Below are 26,432 nucleotides of genomic sequence, written 5' to 3' on the forward strand. Positions count from 1 at the left end.
CCAAAGACGGCTATACATTCTTACTACCATTACAACCGTCGCCTACTAATGGATAATGCCCTATACTACTTACTCTCTCGCTCAACTACGAAGACGAGTTTACCACGATTTCCACCCCTCCCTCTATACCGCAGCAACACGTATTTTACACCCCTTTCACAACGCGCTTTTCGCGCCCCAACTCTCCCTAGCCGCGTGACTAACGAGCTCCGAGCTAAAACATATCGCAAATGTCAAAAATATGATGACAGGCTTAATATATATCACGCACGTGCGTTCTGTTCCTCACGTACGTACAAAAATAATTAAAAAGGGAATGCAACACGAGGACTTCCCAGGAGGTCACCCATCCTAGTACTACTCTCGCCCAAGCACGCTTAACTTCGGAGTTTTGATGGGATCCGGTGCTTTAGTGCTGGTATGATCGCATCCGACATGTTACCCCCGGCTTCATCCCTTATGCTTCCCACTCCCACGTCCGCTACAAAGACGGCTATACATTCTTACTACCATTACAACCGTCGCCTACTAATGGATAATGCCCTATACTACTTACTCTCCCGCTCAACTACGAAGACGAGTTTACCACGATTTCCACCCCTCCCTCTATACCGCAGCAACACGTATTTTACACCCCTTTCACAACGCGCTTTTCGCGCCCCAACTCTCCCTAGCCGCGTGACTAACGAGCTCCGAGCTAAAACATATCGCAAATGTCAAAAATATGATGACAGGCTTAATATATATCACGCACGCACGTGCGTTCTGTTCCTCACGTACGTACAAAAATAATTAAAAAGGGAATGCAACACGAGGACTTCCCAGGAGGTCACCCATCCTAGTACTACTCTCGCCCAAGCACGCTTAACTTCGGAGTTCTGATGGGATCCGGTGCTTTAGTGCTGGTATGATCGCATCCGACATGTTACCCCCGGCTTCATCCCTTATGCTTCCCACTCCCACGTCCGCTACAAAGATGGCTATACATTCTTACTACCATTACAACCGTCGCCTACTAATGGATAATGCCCTATACTACTTACTCTCTCGCTCAACTACGAAGACGAGTTTACCACGATTTCCACCCCTCCCTCTATACCGCAGCAACACGTATTTTACACCCCTTTCACAACGCGCTTTTCGCGCCCCAACTCTCCCTAGCCGCGTGACTAACGAGCTCCGAGCTAAAACATATCGCAAATGTCAAAAATATGATGACAGGCTTAATATATATCACGCACGCACGCACGTTCTGTTCCTCACGTACGTACAAAAATAATTAAAAAGGGAATGCAACACGAGGACTTCCCAGGAGGTCACCCATCCTAGTACTACTCTCGCCCAAGCACGCTTAACTTCGGAGTTCTGATGGGATCCGGTGCTTTAGTGCTGGTATGATCGCATCCGACATGTTACCCCCGGCTTCATCCCTTATGCTTCCCACTCCCACGTCCGCTACAAAGACGGCTATACAATCTTACTACCATTACAACCGTCGCCTACTAATGGATAATGCCCTATACTACTTACTCTCTCGCTCAACTACGAAGACGAGTTTACCACGATTTCCACCCCTCCCTCTATACCGCAGCAACACGTATTTTACACCCCTTTCACAATGCGCTTTTCGCGCCCCAACTCTCCCTAGCCGCGTGACTAACGAGCTCCGAGCTAAAACATATCGCAAATGTCAAAAATATGATGACAGGCTTAATATATATCACGCACGCACGTGCGTTCTGTTCCTCACGTACGTACAAAAATAATTAAAAAGGGAATGCAACACGAGGACTTCCCAGGAGGTCACCCATCCTAGTACTACTCTCGCCCAAGCACGCTTAACTTCGGAGTTCTGATGGGATCCGGTGCTTTAGTGCTGGTATGATCGCATCCGACATGTTACCCCCGGCTTCATCCCTTATGCTTCCCACTCCCACGTCCGCTACAAAGACGGCTATACATTCTTACAACCATTACAACCGTCGCCTACTAATGGATAATGCCCTATACTACTTACTCTCTCGCTCAACTACGAAGACGAGTTTACCACGATTTCCACCCCTCCCTCTATACCGCAGCAACACGTATTTTACACCCCTTTCACAACGCGCTTTTCGCGCCCCAACTCTCCCTAGCCGCGTGACTAACGAGCTCCGAGCTAAAACATATCGCAAATGTCAAAAATATGATGACAGGCTTAATATATATCACGCACGTGCGTTCTGTTCCTCACGTACGTACACAAAAATAATTAAAAAGGGAATGCAACACGAGAACTTCTCAGGAGGTCACCCATCCTAGTACTACTCTCGCCCAAGCACGCTTAACTTCGGAGTTCTGATGGGATCCGGTGCTTTACTGCTGGTATGATCGCATCCGACATGTTACCCCCGGCTTCATCCCTTATGCTTCCCACTCCCACGTCCGCTACAAAGACGGCTATACATTCTTACTACCATTACAACCGTCGCCTACTAATGGATAATGCCCTATACTACTTACTCTCTCGCTCAACTACGAAGACGAGTTTACCACGATTTCCACCCCTCCCTCTATACCGCAGCAACACGTATTTTACACCCCTTTCACAACGCGCTTTTCGCGCCCCAACTCTCCCTAGCCGCGTGACTAACGAGCTCCGAGCTAAAACATATCGCAAATGTCAAAAATATGATGACAGGCTTAATATATATCACGCACGTGCGTTCTGTTCCTCACGTACGTACAAAAATAATTAAAAAGGGAATGCAACACTAGGACTTCCCAGGAGGTCACCCATCCTAGTACTACTCTCGCCCAAGCACGCTTAACTTTGGAGTTCTGATGGGATCCGGTGCTTTAGTGCTGGTATGATCGCATCCGACATGTTACCCCCGGCTTCATCCCTTATGCTTCCCACTCCCACGTCCGCTACAAAGACGGCTATACATTCTTACTACCATTACAACCGTCGCCTACTAATGGATAATGCCCTATACTACTTACTCTCTCGCTCAACTACGAAGACGAGTTTACCACGATTTCCACCCCTCCCTCTATACCGCAGCAACACGTATTTTACACCCCTTTCACAACGCGCTTTTCGCGCCCCAACTCTCCCTAGCCGCGTGACTAACGAGCTCCGAGCTAAAACATATCGCAAATGTCAAAAATATGATGACAGGCTTAATATATATCACGCACGTGCGTTCTGTTCCTCACGTACGTACAAAAATAATTAAAAAGGGAATGCAACACAAGGACTTCCCAGGAGGTCACCCATCCTAGTACTACTCTCGCCCAAGCACGCTTAACTTCGGAGTTCTGATGGGATCCGGTGCTTTAGTGCTGGTATGATCGCATCCGACATGTTACCACCGGCTTCATCCCTTATGCTTCCCACTCCCACGTCCGCTCCAAAGACGGCTATACATTCTTACTACCATTACAACCGTCGCCTACTAATGGATAATGCCCTATACTACTTACTCTCTCGCTCAACTACGAAGACGAGTTTACCACGATTTCCACCCCTCCCTCTATACCGCAGCAACACGTATTTTACACCCCTTTCACAACGCGCTTTTCGCACCCCAACTCTCCCTAGCCGCGTGACTAACGAGCTCCGAGCTAAAACATATCGCAAATGTCAAAAATATGATGACAGGCTTAATATATATCACGCACGTGCGTTCTGTTCCTCACGTACGTACACAAAAATAATTAAAAAGGGAATGCAACACGAGGACTTCCCAGGAGGTCACCCATCCTAGTACTACTCTCGCCCAAGCACGCTTAACTTCGGAGTTTTGATGGGATCCGGTGCTTTAGTGCTGGTATGATCGCATCCGACATGTTACCCCCGGCTTCATCCCTTATACTTCCCACTCCCACGTCCGCTACAAAGACGGCTATACATTCTTACTACCATTACAACCGTCGCCTACTAATGGATAATGCCCTATACTACTTACTCTCTCGCTCAACTACGAAGACGAGTTTACCACGATTTCCACCCCTCCCTCTATACCGCAGCAACACGTATTTTACACCCCTTTCACAACGCGCTTTTCGCGCCCCAACTCTCCCTAGCCGCGTGACTAACGAGCTCCGAGCTAAAACATATCGCAAATGTCAAAAATATGATGACAGGCTTAATATATATCACGCACGTGCGTTCTGTTCCTCACGTACGTACAAAAATAATTAAAAAGGGAATGCAACACGAGGACTTCCCAGGAGGTCACCCATCCTAGTACTACTCTCGCCCAAGCACGCTTAACTTTGGAGTTTTGATGGGATCCGGTGCTTTAGTGCTGGTATGATCGCATCCGACATGTTACCCCCGGCTTCATCCCTTATGCTTCCCACTCCCACGTCCGCTACAAAGACGGCTATACGTTCTTACTACCATTACAACCGTCGCCTACTAATGGATAATGCCCTATACTACTTACTCTCTCGTTCAACTACGAAGACGAGTTTACCACGATTTCCACCCCTCCCTCTATACCGCAGCAACACGTATTTTACACCCCTTTCACAACGCGCTTTTCGCGCCCCAACTCTCCCTAGCCGCGTGACTAACGAGCTCCGAGCTAAAACATATCGCAAATGTCAAAAATATGATGACAGGCTTAATATATATCACGCACGTGCGTTCTGTTACTCACGTACGTACAAAAATAATTAAAAAGGGAATGCAACACGAGGACTTCCCAGGAGGTCACCCATCCTAGTACTACTCTCGCCCAAGCACGCTTAACTTCGGAGTTCTAATGGGATCCGGTGCTTTAGTGCTGGTATGATCGCATCCGACATGTTACCCCCGGCTTCATCCCCTATGCTTCCCACTCCCACGTCCGCTGCAAAGACGGCTATACATTCTTACTACCATTACAACCGTCGCCTACTAATGGATAATGCCCTATACTACTTACTCTCTCGCTCAACTACGAAGACGAGTTTACCACGATTTCCACCCCTCCCTCTATACCGCAGCAACACGTATTTTACACCCCTTTCACAACGCGCTTTTCGCGCCCCAACTCTCCCTAGCCGCGTGACTAACGAGCTCCGAGCTAAAACATATCGCAAATGTCAAAAATATGATGACAGGCTTAATATATATCACGCACGTGCGTTCTGTTCCTCACGTACGTACACAAAAATAATTAAAAAGGGAATGCAACACGAGGACTTCCCAGGAGGTCACCCATCCTAGTACTACTCTCGCCCAAGCACGCTTAACTTCGGAGTTCTGATGGGATCCGGTGCTTTACTGCTGGTATGATCGCATCCGACATGTTACCCCCGGCTTCATCCCTTATGCTTTCCACTCCCACGTCCGCTACAAAGACGGCTATACATTCTTACTACCATTACAACCGTCGCCTACTAATGGATAATGCCCTATACTACTTACTCTCTCGCTCAACTACGAAGACGAGTTTACCACGATTTCCACCCCTCCCTCTATACCGCAGCAACACGTATTTTACACCCCTTTCACAACGCGCTTTTCGCGCCCCAACTCTCCCTAGCCGCGTGACTAACGAGCTCCGAGCTAAAACATATCGCAAATGTCAAAAATATGATGACAGGCTTAATATATATCACGCACGTGCGTTCTGTTCCTCACGTACGTACACAAAAATAATTAAAAAGGGAATGCAACACGAGGACTTCCCAGGAGGTCACCCATCCTAGTACTACTCTCGCCCAAGCACGCTTAACTTCGGAGTTTTGATGGGATCCGGTGCTTTAGTGCTGGTATGATCGCATCCGACATGTTACCCCCGGCTTCATCCCTTATACTTCCCACTCCCACGTCCGCTACAAAGACGGCTATACATTCTTACTACCATTACAACCGTCGCCTACTAATGGATAATGCCCTATACTACTTACTCTCTCGCTCAACTACGAAGACGAGTTTACCACGATTTCCACCCCTCCCTCTATACCGCAGCAACACGTATTTTACACCCCTTTCACAACGCGCTTTTCGCGCCCCAACTCTCCCTAGCCGCGTGACTAACGAGCTCCGAGCTAAAACATATCGCAAATGTCAAAAATATGATGACAGGCTTAATATATATCACGCACGTGCGTTCTGTTCCTCACGTACGTACAAAAATAATTAAAAAGGGAATGCAACACGAGGACTTCCCAGGAGGTCACCCATCCTAGTACTACTCTCGCCCAAGCACGCTTAACTTCGGAGTTCTGATGGGATCCGGTGCTTTACTGCTGGTATGATCGCATCTGACATGTTACCCCCGGCTTCATCCCTTATGCTTCCCACTCCCACGTCCGCTACAAAGACGGCTATACATTCTTACTACCATTACAACCGTCGCCTACTAATGGATAATGCCCTATACTACTTACTCTCTCGCTCAACTACGAAGACGAGTTTACCACGATTTCCACCCCTCCCTCTATACCGCAGCAACACGTATTTTACACCCCTTTCACAACGCGCTTTTCGCGCCCCAACTCTCCCTAGCCGCGTGACTAACGAGCTCCGAGCTAAAACATATCGCAAATGTCAAAAATATGATGACAGGCTTAATATATATCACGCACGTGCGTTCTGTTCCTCACGTACGTACACAAAAATAATTAAAAAGGGAATGCAACACGAGGACTTCCCAGGAGGTCACCCATCCTAGTACTACTCTCGCCCAAGCACGCTTAACTTCGGAGTTCTGATGGGATCCGGTGCTTTAGTGCTGGTATGATCGCATCCGACATGTTACCACCGGCTTCATCCCTTATGCTTCCCACTCCCACGTCCGCTCCAAAGACGGCTATACATTCTTACTACCATTACAACCGTCGCCTACTAATGGATAATGCCCTATACTACTTACTCTCTCGCTCAACTACGAAGACGAGTTTACCACGATTTCCACCCCTCCCTCTATACCGCAGCAACACGTATTTTACACCCCTTTCACAACGCGCTTTTCGCGCCCCAACTCTCCCTAGCCGCGTGACTAACGAGCTCCGAGCTAAAACATATCGCAAATGTCAAAAATATGATGACAGGCTTAATATATATCACGCACGCACGTGCGTTCTGTTCCTCACGTACGTACAAAAATAATTAAAAAGGGAATGCAACACGAGGACTTCCCAGGAGGTCACCCATCCTAGTACTACTCTCGCCCAAGCACGCTTAACTTCGGAGTTCTGATGGGATCCGGTGCTTTAGTGCTGGTATGATCACATCCGACATGTTACCCCCGGCTTCATCCCTTATACTTCCCACTCCCACGTCCGCTACAAAGACGGCTCTACATTCTTACTACCATTACAACCGTCGCCTACTAATGGATAATGCCCTATACTACTTACTCTCTCGCTCAACTACGAAGACGAGTTTACCACGATTTCCACCCCTCCCTCTATACCGCAGCAACACGTATTTTACACCCCTTTCACAACGCGCTTTTCGCGCCCCAACTCTCCCTAGCCGCGTGACTAACGAGCTCCGAGCTAAAACATATCGCAAATGTCAAAAATATGATGACAGGCTTAATATATATCACGCACGCACGTGCGTTCTGTTCCTCACGTACGTACAAAAATAATTAAAAAGGGAATGCAACACGAGGACTTCCCAGGAGGTCACCCATCCTAGTACTACTCTCGCCCAAGCACGCTTAACTTCGTAGTTCTGATGGGATCCGGTGCTTTAGTGCTGGTATGATCGCATCCGACATGTTACCCCCGGCTTCATCCCTTATGCTTCCCACTCCCACGTCCGCTACAAAGACGGCTATACATTCTTACTACCATTACAACCGTCGCCTACTAATGGATAATGCCCTATACTACTTACTCTCTCGCTCAACTACGAAGACGAGTTTACCACGATTTCCACCCCTCCCTCTATACCGCAGCAACACGTATTTTACACCCCTTTCACAACGCGCTTTTCGCACCCCAACTCTCCCTAGCCGCGTGACTAACGAGCTCCGAGCTAAAACATATCGCAAATGTCAAAAATATGATGACAGGCTTAATATATATCACGCACGTGCGTTCTGTTCCTCACGTACGTACACAAAAATAATTAAAAAGGGAATGCAACACGAGGACTTCCCAGGAGGTCACCCATCCTAGTACTACTCTCGCCCAAGCACGCTTAACTTCGGAGTTCTGATGGGATCCGGTGCTTTAGTGCTGGTATGATCGCATCCGACATGTTACCACCGGCTTCATCCCTTATGCTTCCCACTCCCACGTCCGCGCCAAAGACGGCTATACATTCTTACTACCATTACAACCGTCGCCTACTAATGGATAATGCCCTATACTACTTACTCTCTCGCTCAACTACGAAGACGAGTTTACCACGATTTCCACCCCTCCCTCTATACCGCAGCAACACGTATTTTACACCCCTTTCACAACGCGCTTTTCGCACCCCAACTCTCCCTAGCCGCGTGACTAACGAGCTCCGAGCTAAAACATATCGCAAATGTCAAAAATATGATGACAGGCTTAATATATATCACGCACGTGCGTTCTGTTCCTCACGTACGTACACAAAAATAATTAAAAAGGGAATGCAACACGAGGACTTCCCAGGAGGTCACCCATCCTAGTACTACTCTCGCCCAAGCACGCTTAACTTCGGAGTTTTGATGGGATCCGGTGCTTTAGTGCTGGTATGATCGCATCCGACATGTTACCCCCGGCTTCATCCCTTATACTTCCCACTCCCACGTCCGCTACAAAGACGGCTATACATTCTTACTACCATTACAACCGTCGCCTACTAATGGATAATGCCCTATACTACTTACTCTCTCGCTCAACTACGAAGACGAGTTTACCACGATTTCCACCCCTCCCTCTATACCGCAGCAACACGTATTTTACACCCCTTTCACAACGCGCTTTTCGCGCCCCAACTCTCCCTAGCCGCGTGACTAACGAGCTCCGAGCTAAAACATATCGCAAATGTCAAAAATATGATGACAGGCTTAATATATATCACGCACGTGCGTTCTGTTCCTCACGTACGTACAAAAATAATTAAAAAGGGAATGCAACACGAGGACTTCCCAGGAGGTCACCCATCCTAGTACTACTCTCGCCCAAGCACGCTTAACTTCGGAGTTCTGATGGGATCCGGTGCTTTACTGCTGGTATGATCGCATCCGACATGTTACCCCCGGCTTCATCCCTTATGCTTCCCACTCCCACGTCCGCTACAAAGACGGCTATACATTCTTACTACCATTACAACCGTCGCCTACTAATGGATAATGCCCTATACTACTTACTCTCTCGCTCAACTACGAAGACGAGTTTACCACGATTTCCACCCCTCCCTCTATACCGCAGCAACACGTATTTTACACCCCTTTCACAACGCGCTTTTCGCGCCCCAACTCTCCCTAGCCGCATGACTAACGAGCTCCGAGCTAAAACATATCGCAAATGTCAAAAATATGATGACAGGCTTAATATATATCACGCACGTGCGTTCTGTTCCTCACGTACGTACACAAAAATAATTAAAAAGGGAATGCAACACGAGGACTTCCCAGGAGGTCACCCATCCTAGTACTACTCTCGCCCAAGCACGCTTAACTTCGGAGTTCTGATGGGATCCGGTGCTTTAGTGCTGGTATGATCGCATCCGACATGTTACCACCGGCTTCATCCCTTATGCTTCCCACTCCCACGTCCGCTCCAAAGACGGCTATACATTCTTACTACCATTACAACCGTCGCCTACTAATGGATAATGCCCTATACTACTTACTCTCTCGCTCAACTACGAAGACGAGTTTACCACGATTTCCACCCCTCCCTCTATACCGCAGCAACACGTATTTTACACCCCTTTCACAACGCGCTTTTCGCGCCCCAACTCTCCCTAGCCGCGTGACTAACGAGCTCCGAGCTAAAACATATCGCAAATGTCAAAAATATGATGACAGGCTTAATATATATCACGCACGCACGTGCGTTCTGTTCCTCACGTACGTACAAAAATAATTAAAAAGGGAATGCAACACGAGGACTTCCCAGGAGGTCACCCATCCTAGTACTACTCTCGCCCAAGCACGCTTAACTTTGGAGTTCTGATGGGATCCGGTGCTTTAGTGCTGGTATGATCGCATCCGACATGTTACCCCCGGCTTCATCCCTTATGCTTCCCACTCCCACGTCCGCTACAAAGACGGCTATACATTCTTACTACCATTACAACCGTCGCCTACTAATGGATAATGCCCTATACTACTTACTCTCTCGCTCAACTACGAAGACGAGTTTACCACGATTTCCACCCCTCCCTCTATACCGCAGCAACACGTATTTTACACCCCTTTCACAACGCGCTTTTCGCGCCCCAACTCTCCCTAGCCGCGTGACTAACGAGCTCCGAGCTAAAACATATCGCAAATGTCAAAAATATGATGACAGGCTTAATATATATCACGCACGCACGTGCGTTCTGTTCCTCACGTACGTACAAAAATAATTAAAAAGGGAATGCAACACGAGGACTTCCCAGGAGGTCACGCATCCTTGTACTACTCTCGCCCAAGCACGCTTAACTTCGGAGTTCTGATGGGATCCGGTGGTTTAGTGCTGGTATGATCGCATCCGACATGTTACCCCCGGCTTCATCCCTTATGCTTCCCACTCCCACGTCCGCTACAAAGACGGCTATACATTCTTACTACCATTACAACCGTCGCCTACTAATGGATAATGCCCTATACTACTTACTCTCTCGCTCAACTACGAAGACGAGTTTACCACGATTTCCACCCCTCCCTCTATACCGCAGCAACACGTATTTTACACCCCTTTCACAACGCGCTTTTCGCGCCCCAACTCTCCCTAGCCGCGTGACTAACGAGCTCCGAGCTAAAACATATCGCAAATGTCAAAAATATGACGACAGGCTTAATATATATCACGCACGTGCGTTCTGTTCCTCACGTACGTACAAAAATAATTAAAAAGGGAATGCAACACGACGACTTCCCAGGAGGTCACCCATCCTAGTACTACTCTCGCCCAAGCACGCTTAACTTCGGAGTTCTGATGGGATCCGGTGCTTTAGTGCTGGTATGATCGCATCCGACATGTTACCCCCGGCTTCATCCCTTATGCTTCCCACTCCCACGTCCGCTACAAAGACGGCTATACATTCTTACTACCATTACAACCGTCGCCTACTAATGGATAATGCCCTATACTACTTACTCTCTCGCTCAACTACGAAGACGAGTTTACCACGATTTCCACCCCTCCCTCTATACCGCAGCAACACGTATTTTACACCCCTTTCACAACGCGCTTTTCGCGCCCCAACTCTCCCTAGCCGCGTGACTAACGAGCTCCGAGCTAAAACATATCGCAAATGTCAAAAATATGATGACAGGCTTAATATATATCACGCACGCACGTGCGTTCTGTTCCTCACGTACGTACAAAAATAATTAAAAAGGGAATGCAACACGAGGACTTCCCAGGAGGTCACCCATCCTAGTACTACTCTCGCCCAAGCACGCTTAACTTCGGAGTTCTGATGGGATCCGGTGCTTTAGTGCTGGTATGATCGCATCCGACATGTTACCCCCGGCTTCATCCCTTATGCTTCTCACTCCCACGTCCGCTACAAAGACGGCTATACATTCTTACTACCATTACAACCGTCGCCTACTAATGGATAATGCCCTATACTACTTACTCTCTCGCTCAACTACGAAGACGAGTTTACCACGATTTCCACCCCTCCCTCTATACCGCAGCAACACGTATTTTACACCCCTTTCACAACGCGCTTTTCGCGCCCCAACTCTCCCTAGCCGCGTGACTAACGAGCTCCGAGCTAAAACATATCGCAAATGTCAAAAATATGATGACAGGCTTAATATATATCACGCACGCACGTGCGTTCTGTTCCTCACGTACGTACAAAAATAATTAAAAAGGGAATGCAACACGACGACTTCCCAGGAGGTCACCCATCCTAGTACTACTCTCGCCCAAGCACGCTTAACTTCGGAGTTCTGATGGGATCCGGTGCTTTAGTGCTGGTATGATCGCATCCGACATGTTACCCCCGGCTTCATCCCTTATGCTTCCCACTCCCACGTCCGCTACAAAGACGGCTATACATTCTTACTACCATTACAACCGTCGCCTACTAATGGATAATGCCCTATACTACTTACTCTCTCGCTCAACTACGAAGACGAGTTTACCACGATTTCCACCCCTCCCTCTATACCGCAGCAACACGTATTTTACACCCCTTTCACAACGCGCTTTTCGCGCCCCAACTCTCCCTAGCCGCGTGACTAACGAGCTCCGAGCTAAAACATATCGCAAATGTCAAAAATATGATGACAGGCTTAATATATATCACGCACGCACGTGCGTTCTGTTCCTCACGTACGTACAAAAATAATTAAAAAGGGAATGCAACACGAGGACTTCCCAGGAGGTCACCCATCCTAGTACTACTCTCGCCCAAGCACGCTTAACTTCGGAGTTCTGATGGGATCCGGTGCTTTACTGCTGGTATGATCGCATCCGACATGTTACCCCCGGCTTCATCCCTTATGCTTCCCACTCCCACGTCCGCTACAAAGACGGCTATACATTCTTACTACCATTACAACCGTCGCCTACTAATGGATAATGCCCTATACTACTTACTCTCTCGCTCAACTACGAAGACGAGTTTACCACGATTTCCACCCCTCCCTCTATACCGCAGCAACACGTATTTTACACCCCTTTCACAACGCGCTTTTCGCGCCCCAACTCTCCCTAGCCGCGTGACTAACGAGCTCCGAGCTAAAACATATCGCAAATGTCAAAAATATGATGACAGGCTTAATATATATCACGCACGTGCGTTCTGTTCCTCACGTACGTACAAAAATAATTAAAAAGGGAATGCAACACGAGGACTTCCCAGGAGGTCACCCATCCTAGTACTACTCTCGCCCAAGCACGCTTAACTTCGGAGTTCTGATGGGATCCGGTGCTTTAGTGCTGGTATAATCGTATCCGACATGTTACCCCCGGCTTCATCCCTTATGCTTCCCACTCCCACGTCCGCTACAAAGACGGCTATACATTCTTACTACCATTACAACCGTCGCCTACTAATTGATAATGCCCTATACTACTTACTCTCTCGCTCAACTACGAAGACGAGTTTACCACGATTTCCACCCCTCCCTCTATACCGCAGCAACACGTATTTTACACCCCTTTCACAACGCGCTTTTCGCGCCCCAACTCTCCCTAGCCACGTGACTAACGAGCTCCGAGCTAAAACTTATCGCAAATGTCAAAAATATGATGACAGGCTTAATATATATCACGCACGTGCGTTCTGTTCCTCACGTACGTACAAAAATAATTAAAAAGGGAATGCAACACGAGGACTTCCCAGGAGGTCACCCATCCTAGTACTACTCTCGCCCAAGCACGCTTAACTTCGGAGTTCTGATGGGATCCGGTGCTTTAGTGCTGATATGATCGCATCCGACATGTTACCCCCGGCTTCATCCCTTATGCTTCCCACTCCCACGTCCGCTACAAAGACGGCTATACATTCTTACTACCATTACAACCGTCGCCTACTAATGGATAATGCCCTATACTACTTACTCTCTCGCTCAACTACGAAGACGAGTTTACCACGATTTCCACCCCTCCCTCTATACCGCAGCAACACGTATTTTACACCCCTTTCACAACGCGCTTTTCGCGCCCCAACTCTCCCTAGCCGCGTGACTAACGAGCTCCGAGCTAAAACATATCGCAAATGTCAAAAATATGAGGACAGGCTTAATATATATCACGCACGCACGTGCGTTCTGTTCCTCACGTACGTACAAAAATAATTAAAAAGGGAATGCAACACGAGGACTTTCCAGGAGGTCACCCATCCTAGTACTACTCTCGCCCAAGCACGCTTAACTTCGGAGTTCTGATGGGATCCGGTGCTTTAGTGCTGGTATGATCGCATCCGACATGTTACCCCCGGCTTCATCCCTTATGCTTCCCACTCCCACGTCCGCTACAAAGACGGCTATACATTCTTACTACCATTACAACCGTCGCCTACTAATGGATAATGCCCTATACTACTTACTCTCTCGCTCAACTACGAAGACGAGTTTACCACGATTTCCACCCCTCCCTCTATACCGCAGCAACACGTATTTTACACCCCTTTCACAACGCGCTTTTCGCGCCCCAACTCTCCCTAGCCGCGTGACTAACGAGCTCCGAGCTAAAACATATCGCAAATGTCAAAAATATGATGACAGGCTTAATATATATCACGCACGCACGTGCGTTCTGTTCCTCACGTACGTACAAAAATAATTAAAAAGGGAATGCAACACGAGGACTTCCCAGGAGGTCACCCATCCTAGTACTACTCTCGCCCAAGCACGCTTAACTTTGGAGTTCTGATGGGATCCGGTGCTTTAGTGCTGGTATGATCGCATCCGACATGTTACCCCCGGCTTCATCCCTTATGCTTCCCACTCCCACGTCCGCTACAAAGACGGCTATACATTCTTACTACCATTACAACCGTCGCCTACTAATGGATAATGCCCTATACTACTTACTCTCTCGCTCAACTACGAAGACGAGTTTACCACGATTTCCACCCCTCCCTCTATACCGCAGCAACACGTATTTTACACCCCTTTCACAACGCGCTTTTCGCGCCCCAACTCTCCCTAGCCGCGTGACTAACGAGCTCCGAGCTAAAACATATCGCAAATGTCAAAAATATGATGACAGGCTTAATATATATCACGCACGCACGTGCGTTCTGTTCCTCACGTACGTACAAAAATAATTAAAAAGGGAATGCAACACGAGGACTTCCCAGGAGGTCACCCATCCTAGTACTACTCTCGCCCAAGCACGCTTAACTTCGGAGTTCTGATGGGATCCGGTGCTTTAGTGCTGGTATGATCGCATCCGACATGTTACCCCCGGCTTCATCCCTTATGCTTCCCACTCCCACGTCCGCTACAAAGACGGCTATACATTCTTACAACCATTACAACCGTCGCCTACTAATGGATAATGCCCTATACTACTTACTCTCTCGCTCAACTACGAAGACGAGTTTACCACGATTTCCACCCCTCCCTCTATACCGCAGCAACACGTATTTTACACCCCTTTCACAACGCGCTTTTCGCGCCCCAACTCTCCCTAGCCGCGTGACTAACGAGCTCCGAGCTAAAACATATCGCAAATGTCAAAAATATGATGACAGGCTTAATATATATCACGCACGTGCGTTCTGTTCCTCACGTACGTACACAAAAATAATTAAAAAGGGAATGCAACACGAGGACTTCCCAGGAGGTCACCCATCCTAGTATTACTCTCGCCCAAGCACGCTTAACTTCGGAGTTCTGATGGGATCCGGTGCTTTAGTGCTGGTATGATCGCATCCGACATGTTACCCCCGGCTTCATCCCTTATGCTTCCCACTCCCACGTCCGCTACAAAGACGGCTATACATTCTTACTACCATTACAACCGTCGCCTACTAATGGATAATGCCCTATACTACTTACTCTCTCGCTCAACTACGAAGACGAGTTTACCACGATTTCCACCCCTCCCTCTATACCGCAGCAACACGTATTTTACACCCCTTTCACAACGCGCTTTTCGCGCCCCAACTCTCCCTAGCCGCGTGACTAACGAGCTCCGAGCTAAAACATATCGCAAATGTCAAAAATATGATGACAGGCTTAATATATATCACGCACGCACGTGCGTTCTGTTCCTCACGTACGTACAAAAATAATTAAAAAGGGAATGCAACACGAGGACTTCCCAGGAGGTCACGCATCCTAGTACTACTCTCGCCCAAGCACGCTTAACTTCGGAGTTCTGATGGGATCCGGTGCTTTAGTGCTGGTATGATCGCATCCGACATGTTACCCCCGGCTTCATCCCTTATGCTTCCCACTCCCACGTCCGCTACAAAGACGGCTATACATTCTTACTACCATTACAACCGTCGCCTACTAATGGATAATGCCCTATACTACTTACTCTCTCGCTCAACTACGAAGACGAGTTTACCACGATTTCCACCCCTCCCTCTATACCGCAGCAACACGTATTTTACACCCCTTTCACAACGCGCTTTTCGCGCCCCAACTCTCCCTAGCCGCGTGACTAACGAGCTCCGAGCTAAAACATATCGCAAATGTCAAAAATATGACGACAGGCTTAATATATATCACGCACGTGCGTTCTGTTCCTCACGTACGTACAAAAATAATTAAAAAGGGAATGCAACACGACGACTTCCCAGGAGGTCACCCATCCTAGTACTACTCTCGCCCAAGCACGCTTAACTTCGGAGTTCTGATGGGATCCGGTGCTTTAGTGCTGGTATGATCGCATCGGACATGTTACCCCCGGCTTCATCCCTTATGCTTCCCACTCCCACGTCCGCTACAAAGACGGCTATACATTCTTACTACCATTACAACCGTCGCCTACTAATGGATAATGCCCTATACTACTTACTCTCTCGCTCAACTACGAAGACGAGTTTACCACGATTTCCACCCCTCCCTCTATACCGCAGCAACACGTATTTTACACCCCTTTCACAACGCGCTTTTCGCGCCCCAACTCTCCCTAGCCGCGTGACTAACGAGCTCCGAGCTAAAACATATCGCAAATGTCAAAAATATGATGACAGGCTTAATATATATCACGCACGCACGTGCGTTCTGTTCCTCACGTACGTACAAAAATAATTAAAAAGGGAATGCAACACGAGGACTTCCCAGGAGGTCACCCATCCTAGTACTACTCTCGCCCAAGCACGCTTAACTTCGGAGTTCTGATGGGATCCGGTGCTTTAGTGCTGGTATGATCGCATCCGACATGTTACCCCCGGCTTCATCCCTTATGCTTCCCACTCCCACGTCCGCTACAAAGACGGCTATACATTCTTACTACCATTACAACCGTCGCCTACTAATGGATAATGCCCTATACTACTTACTCTCTCGCTCAACTACGAAGACGAGTTTACCACGATTTCCACCCCTCCCTCTATACCGCAGCAACACGTATTTTACACCCCTTTCACAACGCGCTTTTCGCGCCCCAACTCTCCCTAGCCGCGTGACTAACGAGCTCCGAGCTAAAACATATCGCAAATGTCAAAAATATGATGACAGGCTTAATATATATCACGCACGCACGTGCGTTCTGTTCCTCACGTACGTACAAAAATAATTAAAAAGGGAATGCAACACGAGGACTTCCCAGGAGGTCACCCATCCTAGTACTACTCTCGCCCAAGCACGCTTAACTTCGGAGTTCTGATGGGATCCGGTGGTTTAGTGCTGGTATGATCGCATCCGACATGTTACCCCCGGCTTCATCCCTTATGCTTCCCACTCCCACGTCCGCTACAAAGACGGCTATACATTCTTACTACCATTACAACCGTCGCCTACTAATGGATAATGCCCTATACTACTTACTCTCTCGCTCAACTACGAAGACGAGTTTACCACGATTTCCACCCCTCCCTCTATACCGCAGCAACACGTATTTTACACCCCTTTCACAACGCGCTTTTCGCGCCCCAACTCTCCCTAGCCGCGTGACTAACGAGCTCCGAGCTAAAACATATCGCAAATGTCAAAAATATGACGACAGGCTTAATATATATCACGCACGTGCGTTCTGTTCCTCACGTACGTACAAAAATAATTAAAAAGGGAATGCAACACGACGACTTCCCAGGAGGTCACCCATCCTAGTACTACTCTCGCCCAAGCACGCTTAACTTCGGAGTTCTGATGGGATCCGGTGCTTTAGTGCTGGTATGATCGCATCCGACATGTTACCCCCGGCTTCATCCCTTATGCTTCCCACTCCCACGTCCGCTACAAAGACGGCTATACATTCTTACTACCATTACAACCGTCGCCTACTAATGGATAATGCCCTATACTACTTACTCTCTCGCTCAACTACGAAGACGAGTTTACCACGATTTCCACCCCTCCCTCTATACCGCAGCAACACGTATTTTACACCCCTTTCACAACGCGCTTTTCGCGCCCCAACTCTCTCTAGCCGCGTGACTAACGAGCTCCGAGCTAAAACATATCGCAAATGTCAAAAATATGATGACAGGCTTATTATATATCACGCACGTGCGTTCTGTTCCTCACGTACGTACAAAAATAATTAAAAAGGGAATGCAACACGAGGACTTCCCAGGAGGTCACCCATCCTAGTACTACTCTCGCCCAAGCACGCTTAACTTCGGAGTTCTGATGGGATCCGGTGCTTTAGTGCTGGTATAATCGTATCCGACATGTTACCCCCGGCTTCATCCCTTATGCTTCCCACTCCCACGTCCGCTACAAAGACGGCTATACATTCTTACTACCATTACAACCGTCGCCTACTAATTGATAATGCCCTATACTACTTACTCTCTCGCTCAACTACGAAGACGAGTTTACCACGATTTCCACCCCTCCCTCTATACCGCAGCAACACGTATTTTACACCCCTTTCACAACGCGCTTTTCGCGCCCCAACTCTCCCTAGCCACGTGACTAACGAGCTCCGAGCTAAAACTTATCGCAAATGTCAAAAATATGATGACAGGCTTAATATATATCACGCACGTGCGTTCTGTTCCTCACGTACGTACAAAAATAATTAAAAAGGGAATGCAACACGAGGACTTCCCAGGAGGTCACCCATCCTAGTACTACTCTCGCCCAAGCACGCTTAACTTCGGAGTTCTGATGGGATCCGGTGCTTTAGTGCTGATATGATCGCATCCGACATGTTACCCCCGGCTTCATCCCTTATGCTTCCCACTCCCACGTCCGCTACAAAGACGGCTATACATTCTTACTACCATTACAACCGTCGCCTACTAATGGATAATGCCCTATACTACTTACTCTCTCGCTCAACTACGAAGACGAGTTTACCACGATTTCCACCCCTCCCTCTATACCGCAGCAACACGTATTTTACACCCCTTTCACAACGCGCTTTTCACGCCCCAACTCTCCCTAGCCGCGTGACTAACGAGCTCCGAGCTAAAACATATCGCAAATGTCAAAAATATGAGGATAGGCTTAATATATATCACGCACGCACGTGCGTTCTGTTCCTCACGTACGTACAAAAATAATTAAAAAGCGAATGCAACACGAGGACTTCCCAGGAGGTCACCCATCCTAGTACTACTCTCGCCCAAGCACGCTTAACTACGGAGTTCTGATGGGATCCGGTGCTTTAGTGCTGGTATGATCGCATCCGACATGTTACCCCCGGCTTCATCCCTTATGCTTCCCACTCCCACGTCCGCTACAAAGACGGCTATACATTCTTACTACCATTACAACCGTCGCCTACTAATGGATAATGCCCTATACTACTTACTCTCTCGCTCAACTACGAAGACGAGTTTACCACGATTTCCACCCCTCCCTCTATACCGCAGCAACACGTATTTTACACCCCTTTCACAACGCGCTTTTCGCGCCCCAACTCTCCCTAGCCGCGTGACTAACGAGCTCCGAGCTAAAACATATCGCAAATGTCAAAAATATGATGACAGGCTTAATATATATCACGCACGCACGTGCGTTCTGTTCCTCACGTACGTACAAAAATAATTAAAAAGGGAATGCAACACGAGGACTTCCCAGGAGGTCACCCATCCTAGTACTACTCTCGCCCAAGCACGCTTAACTTTGGAGTTCTGATGGGATCCGGTGCTTTAGTGCTGGTATGATCGCATCCGACATGTTACCCCCGGCTTCATCCCTTATGCTTCCCACTCCCACGTCCGCTACAAAGACGGCTATACATTCTTACTACCATTACAACCGTCGCCTACTAATGGATAATGCCCTATACTACTTACTCTCTCGCTCAACTACGAAGACGAGTTTACCACGATTTCCACCCCTCCCTCTATACCGCAGCAACACGTATTTTACACCCCTTTCACAACGCGCTTTTCGCGCCCCAACTCTCCCTAGCCGCGTGACTAACGAGCTCCAAGCTAAAACATATCGCAAATGTCAAAAATATGATGACAGGCTTAATATATATCACGCACGCACGTGCGTTCTGTTCCTCACGTACGTACAAAAATAATTAAAAAGGGAATGCAACACGAGGACTTCCCAGGAGGTCACCCATCCTAGTACTACTCTCGCCCAAGCACGCTTAACTTCGGAGTTCTGATGGGATCCGGTGCTTTAGTGCTGGTATGATCGCATCCGACATGTTACCCCCGGCTTCATCCCTTATGCTTCCCACTCCCACGTCCGCTACAAAGACGGCTATACATTCTTACAACCATTACAACCGTCGCCTACTAATGGATAATGCCCTATACTACTTACTCTCTCGCTCAACTACGAAGACGAGTTTACCACGATTTCCACCCCTCCCTCTATACCGCAGCAACACGTATTTTACACCCCTTTCACAACGCGCTTTTCGCGCCCCAACTCTCCCTAGCCGCGTGACTAACGAGCTCCGAGCTAAAACATATCGCAAATGTCAAAAATATGATGACAGGCTTAATATATATCACGCACGTGCGTTCTGTTCCTCACGTACGTACACAAAAATAATTAAAAAGGGAATGCAACACGAGGACTTCGCAGGAGGTCACCCATCCTAGTATTACTCTCGCCCAAGCACGCTTAACTTCGGAGTTCTGATGGGATCCGGTGCTTTAGTGCTGGTATGATCGCATCCGACATGTTACCCCCGGCTTCATCCCTTATGCTTCCCACTCCCACGTCCGCTACAAAGACGGCTATACATTCTTACTACCATTACAACCGTCGCCTACTAATGGATAATGCCCTATACTACTTACTCTCTCGCTCAACTACGAAGACGAGTTTACCACGATTTCCACCCCTCCCTCTATACCGCAGCAACACGTATTTTACACCCCTTTCACAACGCGCTTTTCGCGCCCCAACTCTCCCTAGCCACGTGACTAACGAGCTCCGAGCTAAAACACATCGCAAATGTCAAAAATATGATGACAGGCTTAATATATATCACGCACGCACGTGCGTTCTGTTCCTCACGTACGTACAAAAATAATTAAAAAGGGAATGCAACACGAGGACTTCCCAGGAGGTCACCCATCCTAGTACTACTCTCGCCCAAGCACGCTTAACTTCGGAGTTCTGATGGGATCCGGTGCTTTAGTGCTGGTATGATCGCATCCGACATGTTACCCCCGGCTTCATCCCTTATGCTTCCCACTCCCACGTCCGCTACAAAGACGGCTATACATTCTTACAACCATTACAACCGTCGCCTACTAATGGATAATGCCCTATACTACTTACTCTCTCGCTCAACTACGAAGACGAGTTTACCACGATTTCCACCCCTCCCTCTATACCGCAGCAACACGTATTTTACACCCCTTTCACAACGCGGTTTTCGCGCCCCAACTCTCCCTAGCCGCGTGACTAACGAGCTCCGAGCTAAAACATATCGCAAATGTCAAAAATATGATGACAGGCTTAATATATATCACGCACGCACGTGCGTTCTGTTCCTCACGTACGTACAAAAATAATTAAAAAGGGAATGCAACACGAGGACTTCCCAGGAGGTCACCCATCCTAGTACTACTCTCGCCCAAGCACGCTTAACTTCGGAGTTCTGATGGGATCCGGTGCTTTAGTGCTGATATGATCGCATCCGACATGTTACCCCCGGCTTCATCCCTTATGCTTCCCACTCCCACGTCCGCTACAAAGACGGCTATACATTCTTACTACCATTACAACCGTCGCCTACTAATGGATAATGCCCTATACTACTTACTCTCTCGCTCAACTACGAAGACGAGTTTACCACGATTTCCACCCCTCCCTCTATACCGCAGCAACACGTATTTTACACCCCTTTCACAACGCGCTTTTCGCGCCCCAACTCTCCCTAGCCGCGTGACTAACGAGCTCCGAGCTAAAACATATCGCAAATGTCAAAAATATGAGGACAGGCTTAATATATATCACGCACGCACGTGCGTTCTGTTCCTCACGTACGTACAAAAATAATTAAAAAGGGAATGCAACACGAGGACTTCCCAGGAGGTCACCCATCCTAGTACTACTCTCGCCCAAGCACGCTTAACTTCGGAGTTCTGATGGGATCCGGTGCTTTAGTGCTGGTATGATCGCATCCGACATGTTACCCCCGGCTTCATCCCTTATGCTTCCCACTCCCACGTCCGCTACAAAGACGGCTATACATTCTTACTACCATTACAACCGTCGCCTACTAATGGATAATGCCCTATACTACTTACTCTCTCGCTCAACTACGAAGACGAGTTTACCACGATTTCCACCCCTCCCTCTATACCGCAGCAACACGTATTTTACACCCCTTTCACAACGCGCTTTTCGCGCCCCAACTCTCCCTAGCCGCGTGACTAACGAGCTCCGAGCTAAAACATATCGCAAATGTCAAAAATATGATGACAGGCTTAATATATATCACGCACGCACGTGCGTTCTGTTCCTCACGTACGTACAAAAATAATTAAAAAGGGAATGCAACACGAGGACTTCCCAGGAGGTCACCCATCCTAGTACTACTCTCGCCCAAGCACGCTTAACTTTGGAGTTCTGATGGGATCCGGTGCTTTAGTGCTGGTATGATCGCATCCGACATGTTACCCCCGGCTTCATCCCTTATGCTTCCCACTCCCACGTCCGCTACAAAGACGGCTATACATTCTTACTACCATTACAACCGTCGCCTACTAATGGATAATGCCCTATACTACTTACTCTCTCGCTCAACTACGAAGACGAGTTTACCATGATTTCCACCCCTCCCTCTATACCGCAGCAACACGTATTTTACACCCCTTTCACAACGCGCTTTTCGCGCCCCAACTCTCCCTAGCCGCGTGACTAACGAGCTCCGAGCTAAAACATATCGCAAATGTCAAAAATATGATGACAGGCTTAATATATATCACGCACGCACGTGCGTTCTGTTCCTCACGTACGTACAAAAATAATTAAAAAGGGAATGCAACACGAGGACTTCCCAGGAGGTCACCCATCCTAGTACTACTCTCGCCCAAGCACGCTTAACTTCAGAGTTCTGATGGGATCCGGTGCTTTAGTGCTGGTATGATCGCATCCGACATGTTACCCCCGGCTTCATCCCTTATGCTTCCCACTCCCACGTCCGCTACAAAGACGGCTATACATTCTTACAACCATTACAACCGTCGCCTACTAATGGATAATGCCCTATACTACTTACTCTCTCGCTCAACTACGAAGACGAGTTTACCACGATTTCCACCCCTCCCTCTATACCGCAGCAACACGTATTTTACACCCCTTTCACAACGCGCTTTTCGCGCCCCAACTCTCCCTAGCCGCGTGACTAACGAGCTCCGAGCTAAAACATATCGCAAATGTCAAAAATATGATGACAGGCTTAATATATATCACGCACGTGCGTTCTGTTCCTCACGTACGTACACAAAAATAATTAAAAAGGGAATGCAACACGAGGACTTCGCAGGAGGTCACCCATCCTAGTATTACTCTCGCCCAAGCACGCTTAACTTCGGAGTTCTGATGGGATCCGGTGCTTTAGTGCTGGTATGATCGCATCCGACATGTTACCCCCGGCTTCATCCCTTATGCTTCCCACTCCCACGTCCGCTACAAAGACGGCTATACATTCTTACTACCATTACAACCGTCGCCTACTAATGGATAATGCCCTATACTACTTACTCTCTCGCTCAACTACGAAGACGAGTTTACCACGATTTCCACCCCTCCCTCTATACCGCAGCAACACGTATTTTACACCCCTTTCACAACGCGCTTTTCGCGCCCCAACTCTCCCTAGCCACGTGACTAACGAGCTCCGAGCTAAAACACATCGCAAATGTCAAAAATATGATGACAGGCTTAATATATATCACGCACGCACGTGCGTTCTGTTCCTCACGTACGTACAAAAATAATTAAAAAGGGAATGCAACACGAGGACTTCCCAGGAGGTCACCCATCCTAGTACTACTCTCGCCCAAGCACGCTTAACTTCGGAGTTCTGATGGGATCCGGTGCTTTAGTGCTGGTATGATCGCATCCGACATGTTACCCCCGGCTTCATCCCTTATGCTTCCCACTCCCACGTCCGCTACAAAGACGGCTATACATTCTTACTACCATTACAACCGTCGCCTACTAATGGATAATGCCCTATACTACTTACTCTCTCGCTCAACTACGAAGACGAGTTTACCACGATTTCCACCCCTCCCTCTATACCGCAGCAACACGTATTTTACACCCCTTTCACAACGCGCTTTTCGCGCCCCAACTCTCCCTAGCCGCGTGACTAACGAGCTCCGAGCTAAAACATATCGCAAATGTCAAAAATATGATGACAGGCTTAATATATATCACGCACGCACGTGCGTTCTGTTCCTCACGTACGTACAAAAATAATTAAAAAGGGAATGCAACACGAGGACTTCCCAGGAGGTCACCCATCCTAGTACTACTCTCGCCCAAGCACGCTTAACTTTGGAGTTCTGATGGGATCCGGTGCTTTAGTGCTGGTATGATCGCATCCGACATGTTACCCCCGGCTTCATCCCTTATGCTTCCCACTCCCACGTCCGCTACAAAGACGGCTATACATTCTTACTACCATTACAACCGTCGCCTACTAATGGATAATGCCCTATACTACTTACTCTCTCGCTCAACTACGAAGACGAGTTTACCACGATTTCCACCCCTCCCTCTATACCGCAGCAACACGTATTTTACACCCCTTTCACAACGCGCTTTTCGCGCCCCAACTCTCCCTAGCCGCGTGACTAACGAGCTCCGAGCTAAAACATATCGCAAATGTCAAAAATATGATGACAGGCTTAATATATATCACGCACGTGCGTTCTGTTCCTCACGTACATACACAAAAATAATTAAAAAGGGAATGCAACACGAGGACTTCGCAGGAGGTCACCCATCCTAGTAATACTCTCGCCCAAGCACGCTTAACTTCGGAGTTCTGATGGGATCCGGTGCTTTAGTGCTGGTATGATCGCATCCGACATGTTACCCCCGGCTTCATCCCTTATGCTTCCCACTCCCACGTCCGCTACAAAGACGGCTATACATTCTTACTACCATTACAACCGTCGCCTACTAATGGATAATGCCCTATACTACTTACTCTCTCGCTCAACTACGAAGACGAGTTTACCACGATTTCCACCCCTCCCTCTATACCGCAGCAACACGTATTTTACACCCCTTTCACAACGCGCTTTTCGCGCCCCAACTCTCCCTAGCCACGTGACTAACGAGCTCCGAGCTAAAACACATCGCAAATGTCAAAAATATGATGACAGGCTTAATATATATCACGCACGCACGTGCGTTCTGTTCCTCACGTACGTACAAAAATAATTAAAAAGGGAATGCAACACGAGGACTTCCCAGGAGGTCACCCATCCTAGTACTACTCTCGCCCAAGCACGCTTAACTTCGGAGTTCTGATGGGATCCGGTGCTTTAGTGCTGGTATGATCGCATCCGACATGTTACCCCCGGCTTCATCCCTTATGCTTCCCACTCCCACGTCCGCTACAAAGACGGCTATACATTCTTACTACCATTACAACCGTCGCCTACTAATGGATAATGCCCTATACTACTTACTCTCTCGCTCAACTACGAAGACGAGTTTACCACGATTTCCACCCCTCCCTCTATACCGCAGCAACACGTATTTTACACCCCTTTCACAACGCGCTTTTCGCGCCCCAACTCTCCCTAGCCGCGTGACTAACGAGCTCCGAGCTAAAACATATCGCAAATGTCAAAAATATGATGACAGGCTTAATATATATCACGCACGCACGTGCGTTCTGTTCCTCACGTACGTACAAAAATAATTAAAAAGGGAATGCAACACAAGGACTTCCCAGGAGGTCACCCATCCTAGTACTACTCTCGCCCAAGCACGCTTAACTTCGGAGTTCTGATGGGATCCGGTGCTTTAGTGCTGGTATGATCGCATCCGACATGTTACCCCCGGCTTCATCCCTTATGCTTCCCACTCCCACGTCCGCTACAAAGACGGCTATACATTCTTACTACCATTACAACCGTCGCCTACTAATGGATAATGCCCTATACTACTTACTCTCTCGCTCAACTACGAAGACGAGTTTACCACGATTTCCACCCCTCCCTCTATACCGCAGCAACACGTATTTTACACCCCTTTCACAACGCGCTTTTCGCGCCCCAACTCTCCCTAGCCGCGTGACTAACGAGCTCCGAG

The 26,432-nt window shown here is 48.2% G+C and overlaps 54 non-coding genes across 54 annotated transcripts; all 54 read right to left on the reverse strand.

Moving 5' to 3' along the window:
* Nucleotides 1-313: 313 nt before the first annotated feature.
* Nucleotides 314-432, reverse strand: LOC147969405 (5S ribosomal RNA). The gene has a single exon (XR_015606462.1). It is a non-coding gene; the product is annotated as a 5S ribosomal RNA (ribosomal RNA).
* Nucleotides 433-800: 368 nt separating this feature from the next.
* On the reverse strand, nt 801-919 carry LOC147969406 (5S ribosomal RNA). The gene has a single exon (XR_015605033.1). It is a non-coding gene; the product is annotated as a 5S ribosomal RNA (ribosomal RNA).
* Nucleotides 920-1,287: 368 nt separating this feature from the next.
* On the reverse strand, nt 1,288-1,406 carry LOC147969407 (5S ribosomal RNA). Its single transcript, XR_015605034.1, has one exon. It is a non-coding gene; the product is annotated as a 5S ribosomal RNA (ribosomal RNA).
* Nucleotides 1,407-1,774: 368 nt separating this feature from the next.
* On the reverse strand, nt 1,775-1,893 carry LOC147969408 (5S ribosomal RNA). Its single transcript, XR_015605035.1, has one exon. It is a non-coding gene; the product is annotated as a 5S ribosomal RNA (ribosomal RNA).
* A 366-nt stretch (nt 1,894-2,259) lies between these two features.
* On the reverse strand, nt 2,260-2,378 carry LOC147969409 (5S ribosomal RNA). Its single transcript, XR_015606006.1, has one exon. It is a non-coding gene; the product is annotated as a 5S ribosomal RNA (ribosomal RNA).
* A 364-nt stretch (nt 2,379-2,742) lies between these two features.
* On the reverse strand, nt 2,743-2,861 carry LOC147969410 (5S ribosomal RNA). Its single transcript, XR_015606630.1, has one exon. It is a non-coding gene; the product is annotated as a 5S ribosomal RNA (ribosomal RNA).
* A 364-nt stretch (nt 2,862-3,225) lies between these two features.
* LOC147969411 (5S ribosomal RNA) lies at nt 3,226-3,344 on the reverse strand. Its single transcript, XR_015605819.1, has one exon. It is a non-coding gene; the product is annotated as a 5S ribosomal RNA (ribosomal RNA).
* A 366-nt stretch (nt 3,345-3,710) lies between these two features.
* Nucleotides 3,711-3,829, reverse strand: LOC147969412 (5S ribosomal RNA). Its single transcript, XR_015606463.1, has one exon. It is a non-coding gene; the product is annotated as a 5S ribosomal RNA (ribosomal RNA).
* Nucleotides 3,830-4,193: 364 nt separating this feature from the next.
* Nucleotides 4,194-4,312, reverse strand: LOC147969413 (5S ribosomal RNA). The gene has a single exon (XR_015606709.1). It is a non-coding gene; the product is annotated as a 5S ribosomal RNA (ribosomal RNA).
* Nucleotides 4,313-4,676: 364 nt separating this feature from the next.
* Nucleotides 4,677-4,795, reverse strand: LOC147969414 (5S ribosomal RNA). Its single transcript, XR_015605770.1, has one exon. It is a non-coding gene; the product is annotated as a 5S ribosomal RNA (ribosomal RNA).
* Nucleotides 4,796-5,161: 366 nt separating this feature from the next.
* Nucleotides 5,162-5,280, reverse strand: LOC147969415 (5S ribosomal RNA). Its single transcript, XR_015606183.1, has one exon. It is a non-coding gene; the product is annotated as a 5S ribosomal RNA (ribosomal RNA).
* Nucleotides 5,281-5,646: 366 nt separating this feature from the next.
* LOC147969416 (5S ribosomal RNA) lies at nt 5,647-5,765 on the reverse strand. Its single transcript, XR_015606465.1, has one exon. It is a non-coding gene; the product is annotated as a 5S ribosomal RNA (ribosomal RNA).
* A 364-nt stretch (nt 5,766-6,129) lies between these two features.
* LOC147969417 (5S ribosomal RNA) lies at nt 6,130-6,248 on the reverse strand. Its single transcript, XR_015606566.1, has one exon. It is a non-coding gene; the product is annotated as a 5S ribosomal RNA (ribosomal RNA).
* A 366-nt stretch (nt 6,249-6,614) lies between these two features.
* LOC147969418 (5S ribosomal RNA) lies at nt 6,615-6,733 on the reverse strand. Its single transcript, XR_015605036.1, has one exon. It is a non-coding gene; the product is annotated as a 5S ribosomal RNA (ribosomal RNA).
* A 368-nt stretch (nt 6,734-7,101) lies between these two features.
* Nucleotides 7,102-7,220, reverse strand: LOC147969419 (5S ribosomal RNA). The gene has a single exon (XR_015605789.1). It is a non-coding gene; the product is annotated as a 5S ribosomal RNA (ribosomal RNA).
* A 368-nt stretch (nt 7,221-7,588) lies between these two features.
* On the reverse strand, nt 7,589-7,707 carry LOC147969420 (5S ribosomal RNA). The gene has a single exon (XR_015606518.1). It is a non-coding gene; the product is annotated as a 5S ribosomal RNA (ribosomal RNA).
* A 366-nt stretch (nt 7,708-8,073) lies between these two features.
* Nucleotides 8,074-8,192, reverse strand: LOC147969421 (5S ribosomal RNA). Its single transcript, XR_015605038.1, has one exon. It is a non-coding gene; the product is annotated as a 5S ribosomal RNA (ribosomal RNA).
* A 366-nt stretch (nt 8,193-8,558) lies between these two features.
* On the reverse strand, nt 8,559-8,677 carry LOC147969422 (5S ribosomal RNA). The gene has a single exon (XR_015606466.1). It is a non-coding gene; the product is annotated as a 5S ribosomal RNA (ribosomal RNA).
* A 364-nt stretch (nt 8,678-9,041) lies between these two features.
* Nucleotides 9,042-9,160, reverse strand: LOC147969423 (5S ribosomal RNA). Its single transcript, XR_015606184.1, has one exon. It is a non-coding gene; the product is annotated as a 5S ribosomal RNA (ribosomal RNA).
* Nucleotides 9,161-9,526: 366 nt separating this feature from the next.
* LOC147969424 (5S ribosomal RNA) lies at nt 9,527-9,645 on the reverse strand. Its single transcript, XR_015605039.1, has one exon. It is a non-coding gene; the product is annotated as a 5S ribosomal RNA (ribosomal RNA).
* A 368-nt stretch (nt 9,646-10,013) lies between these two features.
* On the reverse strand, nt 10,014-10,132 carry LOC147969425 (5S ribosomal RNA). The gene has a single exon (XR_015606286.1). It is a non-coding gene; the product is annotated as a 5S ribosomal RNA (ribosomal RNA).
* A 368-nt stretch (nt 10,133-10,500) lies between these two features.
* LOC147969426 (5S ribosomal RNA) lies at nt 10,501-10,619 on the reverse strand. The gene has a single exon (XR_015606757.1). It is a non-coding gene; the product is annotated as a 5S ribosomal RNA (ribosomal RNA).
* A 364-nt stretch (nt 10,620-10,983) lies between these two features.
* On the reverse strand, nt 10,984-11,102 carry LOC147969427 (5S ribosomal RNA). The gene has a single exon (XR_015606223.1). It is a non-coding gene; the product is annotated as a 5S ribosomal RNA (ribosomal RNA).
* A 368-nt stretch (nt 11,103-11,470) lies between these two features.
* LOC147969428 (5S ribosomal RNA) lies at nt 11,471-11,589 on the reverse strand. Its single transcript, XR_015605041.1, has one exon. It is a non-coding gene; the product is annotated as a 5S ribosomal RNA (ribosomal RNA).
* A 368-nt stretch (nt 11,590-11,957) lies between these two features.
* LOC147969429 (5S ribosomal RNA) lies at nt 11,958-12,076 on the reverse strand. The gene has a single exon (XR_015606224.1). It is a non-coding gene; the product is annotated as a 5S ribosomal RNA (ribosomal RNA).
* A 368-nt stretch (nt 12,077-12,444) lies between these two features.
* On the reverse strand, nt 12,445-12,563 carry LOC147969430 (5S ribosomal RNA). The gene has a single exon (XR_015606185.1). It is a non-coding gene; the product is annotated as a 5S ribosomal RNA (ribosomal RNA).
* A 364-nt stretch (nt 12,564-12,927) lies between these two features.
* LOC147969431 (5S ribosomal RNA) lies at nt 12,928-13,046 on the reverse strand. Its single transcript, XR_015606554.1, has one exon. It is a non-coding gene; the product is annotated as a 5S ribosomal RNA (ribosomal RNA).
* Nucleotides 13,047-13,410: 364 nt separating this feature from the next.
* On the reverse strand, nt 13,411-13,529 carry LOC147969432 (5S ribosomal RNA). The gene has a single exon (XR_015605901.1). It is a non-coding gene; the product is annotated as a 5S ribosomal RNA (ribosomal RNA).
* Nucleotides 13,530-13,897: 368 nt separating this feature from the next.
* On the reverse strand, nt 13,898-14,016 carry LOC147969433 (5S ribosomal RNA). The gene has a single exon (XR_015606246.1). It is a non-coding gene; the product is annotated as a 5S ribosomal RNA (ribosomal RNA).
* A 368-nt stretch (nt 14,017-14,384) lies between these two features.
* Nucleotides 14,385-14,503, reverse strand: LOC147969434 (5S ribosomal RNA). The gene has a single exon (XR_015606287.1). It is a non-coding gene; the product is annotated as a 5S ribosomal RNA (ribosomal RNA).
* Nucleotides 14,504-14,871: 368 nt separating this feature from the next.
* LOC147969435 (5S ribosomal RNA) lies at nt 14,872-14,990 on the reverse strand. Its single transcript, XR_015605042.1, has one exon. It is a non-coding gene; the product is annotated as a 5S ribosomal RNA (ribosomal RNA).
* A 366-nt stretch (nt 14,991-15,356) lies between these two features.
* On the reverse strand, nt 15,357-15,475 carry LOC147969436 (5S ribosomal RNA). Its single transcript, XR_015606310.1, has one exon. It is a non-coding gene; the product is annotated as a 5S ribosomal RNA (ribosomal RNA).
* Nucleotides 15,476-15,843: 368 nt separating this feature from the next.
* On the reverse strand, nt 15,844-15,962 carry LOC147969437 (5S ribosomal RNA). Its single transcript, XR_015606539.1, has one exon. It is a non-coding gene; the product is annotated as a 5S ribosomal RNA (ribosomal RNA).
* A 364-nt stretch (nt 15,963-16,326) lies between these two features.
* LOC147969438 (5S ribosomal RNA) lies at nt 16,327-16,445 on the reverse strand. Its single transcript, XR_015606622.1, has one exon. It is a non-coding gene; the product is annotated as a 5S ribosomal RNA (ribosomal RNA).
* A 368-nt stretch (nt 16,446-16,813) lies between these two features.
* LOC147969439 (5S ribosomal RNA) lies at nt 16,814-16,932 on the reverse strand. The gene has a single exon (XR_015605043.1). It is a non-coding gene; the product is annotated as a 5S ribosomal RNA (ribosomal RNA).
* Nucleotides 16,933-17,300: 368 nt separating this feature from the next.
* Nucleotides 17,301-17,419, reverse strand: LOC147969440 (5S ribosomal RNA). Its single transcript, XR_015605777.1, has one exon. It is a non-coding gene; the product is annotated as a 5S ribosomal RNA (ribosomal RNA).
* Nucleotides 17,420-17,783: 364 nt separating this feature from the next.
* LOC147969441 (5S ribosomal RNA) lies at nt 17,784-17,902 on the reverse strand. The gene has a single exon (XR_015606225.1). It is a non-coding gene; the product is annotated as a 5S ribosomal RNA (ribosomal RNA).
* Nucleotides 17,903-18,266: 364 nt separating this feature from the next.
* LOC147969442 (5S ribosomal RNA) lies at nt 18,267-18,385 on the reverse strand. The gene has a single exon (XR_015606555.1). It is a non-coding gene; the product is annotated as a 5S ribosomal RNA (ribosomal RNA).
* Nucleotides 18,386-18,749: 364 nt separating this feature from the next.
* LOC147969443 (5S ribosomal RNA) lies at nt 18,750-18,868 on the reverse strand. The gene has a single exon (XR_015605902.1). It is a non-coding gene; the product is annotated as a 5S ribosomal RNA (ribosomal RNA).
* Nucleotides 18,869-19,236: 368 nt separating this feature from the next.
* Nucleotides 19,237-19,355, reverse strand: LOC147969444 (5S ribosomal RNA). Its single transcript, XR_015606074.1, has one exon. It is a non-coding gene; the product is annotated as a 5S ribosomal RNA (ribosomal RNA).
* A 368-nt stretch (nt 19,356-19,723) lies between these two features.
* Nucleotides 19,724-19,842, reverse strand: LOC147969445 (5S ribosomal RNA). The gene has a single exon (XR_015606288.1). It is a non-coding gene; the product is annotated as a 5S ribosomal RNA (ribosomal RNA).
* A 368-nt stretch (nt 19,843-20,210) lies between these two features.
* On the reverse strand, nt 20,211-20,329 carry LOC147969446 (5S ribosomal RNA). Its single transcript, XR_015605044.1, has one exon. It is a non-coding gene; the product is annotated as a 5S ribosomal RNA (ribosomal RNA).
* Nucleotides 20,330-20,695: 366 nt separating this feature from the next.
* Nucleotides 20,696-20,814, reverse strand: LOC147969447 (5S ribosomal RNA). The gene has a single exon (XR_015606516.1). It is a non-coding gene; the product is annotated as a 5S ribosomal RNA (ribosomal RNA).
* Nucleotides 20,815-21,182: 368 nt separating this feature from the next.
* On the reverse strand, nt 21,183-21,301 carry LOC147969448 (5S ribosomal RNA). Its single transcript, XR_015605045.1, has one exon. It is a non-coding gene; the product is annotated as a 5S ribosomal RNA (ribosomal RNA).
* Nucleotides 21,302-21,669: 368 nt separating this feature from the next.
* LOC147969449 (5S ribosomal RNA) lies at nt 21,670-21,788 on the reverse strand. Its single transcript, XR_015605903.1, has one exon. It is a non-coding gene; the product is annotated as a 5S ribosomal RNA (ribosomal RNA).
* A 368-nt stretch (nt 21,789-22,156) lies between these two features.
* LOC147969450 (5S ribosomal RNA) lies at nt 22,157-22,275 on the reverse strand. Its single transcript, XR_015605046.1, has one exon. It is a non-coding gene; the product is annotated as a 5S ribosomal RNA (ribosomal RNA).
* Nucleotides 22,276-22,643: 368 nt separating this feature from the next.
* LOC147969451 (5S ribosomal RNA) lies at nt 22,644-22,762 on the reverse strand. Its single transcript, XR_015606289.1, has one exon. It is a non-coding gene; the product is annotated as a 5S ribosomal RNA (ribosomal RNA).
* A 368-nt stretch (nt 22,763-23,130) lies between these two features.
* LOC147969452 (5S ribosomal RNA) lies at nt 23,131-23,249 on the reverse strand. The gene has a single exon (XR_015605937.1). It is a non-coding gene; the product is annotated as a 5S ribosomal RNA (ribosomal RNA).
* Nucleotides 23,250-23,615: 366 nt separating this feature from the next.
* Nucleotides 23,616-23,734, reverse strand: LOC147969453 (5S ribosomal RNA). Its single transcript, XR_015606517.1, has one exon. It is a non-coding gene; the product is annotated as a 5S ribosomal RNA (ribosomal RNA).
* A 368-nt stretch (nt 23,735-24,102) lies between these two features.
* Nucleotides 24,103-24,221, reverse strand: LOC147969454 (5S ribosomal RNA). The gene has a single exon (XR_015605047.1). It is a non-coding gene; the product is annotated as a 5S ribosomal RNA (ribosomal RNA).
* Nucleotides 24,222-24,589: 368 nt separating this feature from the next.
* LOC147969455 (5S ribosomal RNA) lies at nt 24,590-24,708 on the reverse strand. The gene has a single exon (XR_015606290.1). It is a non-coding gene; the product is annotated as a 5S ribosomal RNA (ribosomal RNA).
* A 366-nt stretch (nt 24,709-25,074) lies between these two features.
* LOC147969456 (5S ribosomal RNA) lies at nt 25,075-25,193 on the reverse strand. Its single transcript, XR_015606585.1, has one exon. It is a non-coding gene; the product is annotated as a 5S ribosomal RNA (ribosomal RNA).
* A 368-nt stretch (nt 25,194-25,561) lies between these two features.
* Nucleotides 25,562-25,680, reverse strand: LOC147969457 (5S ribosomal RNA). Its single transcript, XR_015605048.1, has one exon. It is a non-coding gene; the product is annotated as a 5S ribosomal RNA (ribosomal RNA).
* A 368-nt stretch (nt 25,681-26,048) lies between these two features.
* Nucleotides 26,049-26,167, reverse strand: LOC147969458 (5S ribosomal RNA). Its single transcript, XR_015605820.1, has one exon. It is a non-coding gene; the product is annotated as a 5S ribosomal RNA (ribosomal RNA).
* Between the last annotated feature and the right edge of the window lie 265 nt (nt 26,168-26,432).

The sequence above is a fragment of the Triticum urartu genome, chromosome 5A, assembly GCF_056163025.1.
Source record: "Triticum urartu cultivar PI428250 chromosome 5A, HENAU_Tu73, whole genome shotgun sequence".
NCBI classification, from domain to species: domain Eukaryota; kingdom Viridiplantae; phylum Streptophyta; class Magnoliopsida; order Poales; family Poaceae; genus Triticum; species Triticum urartu.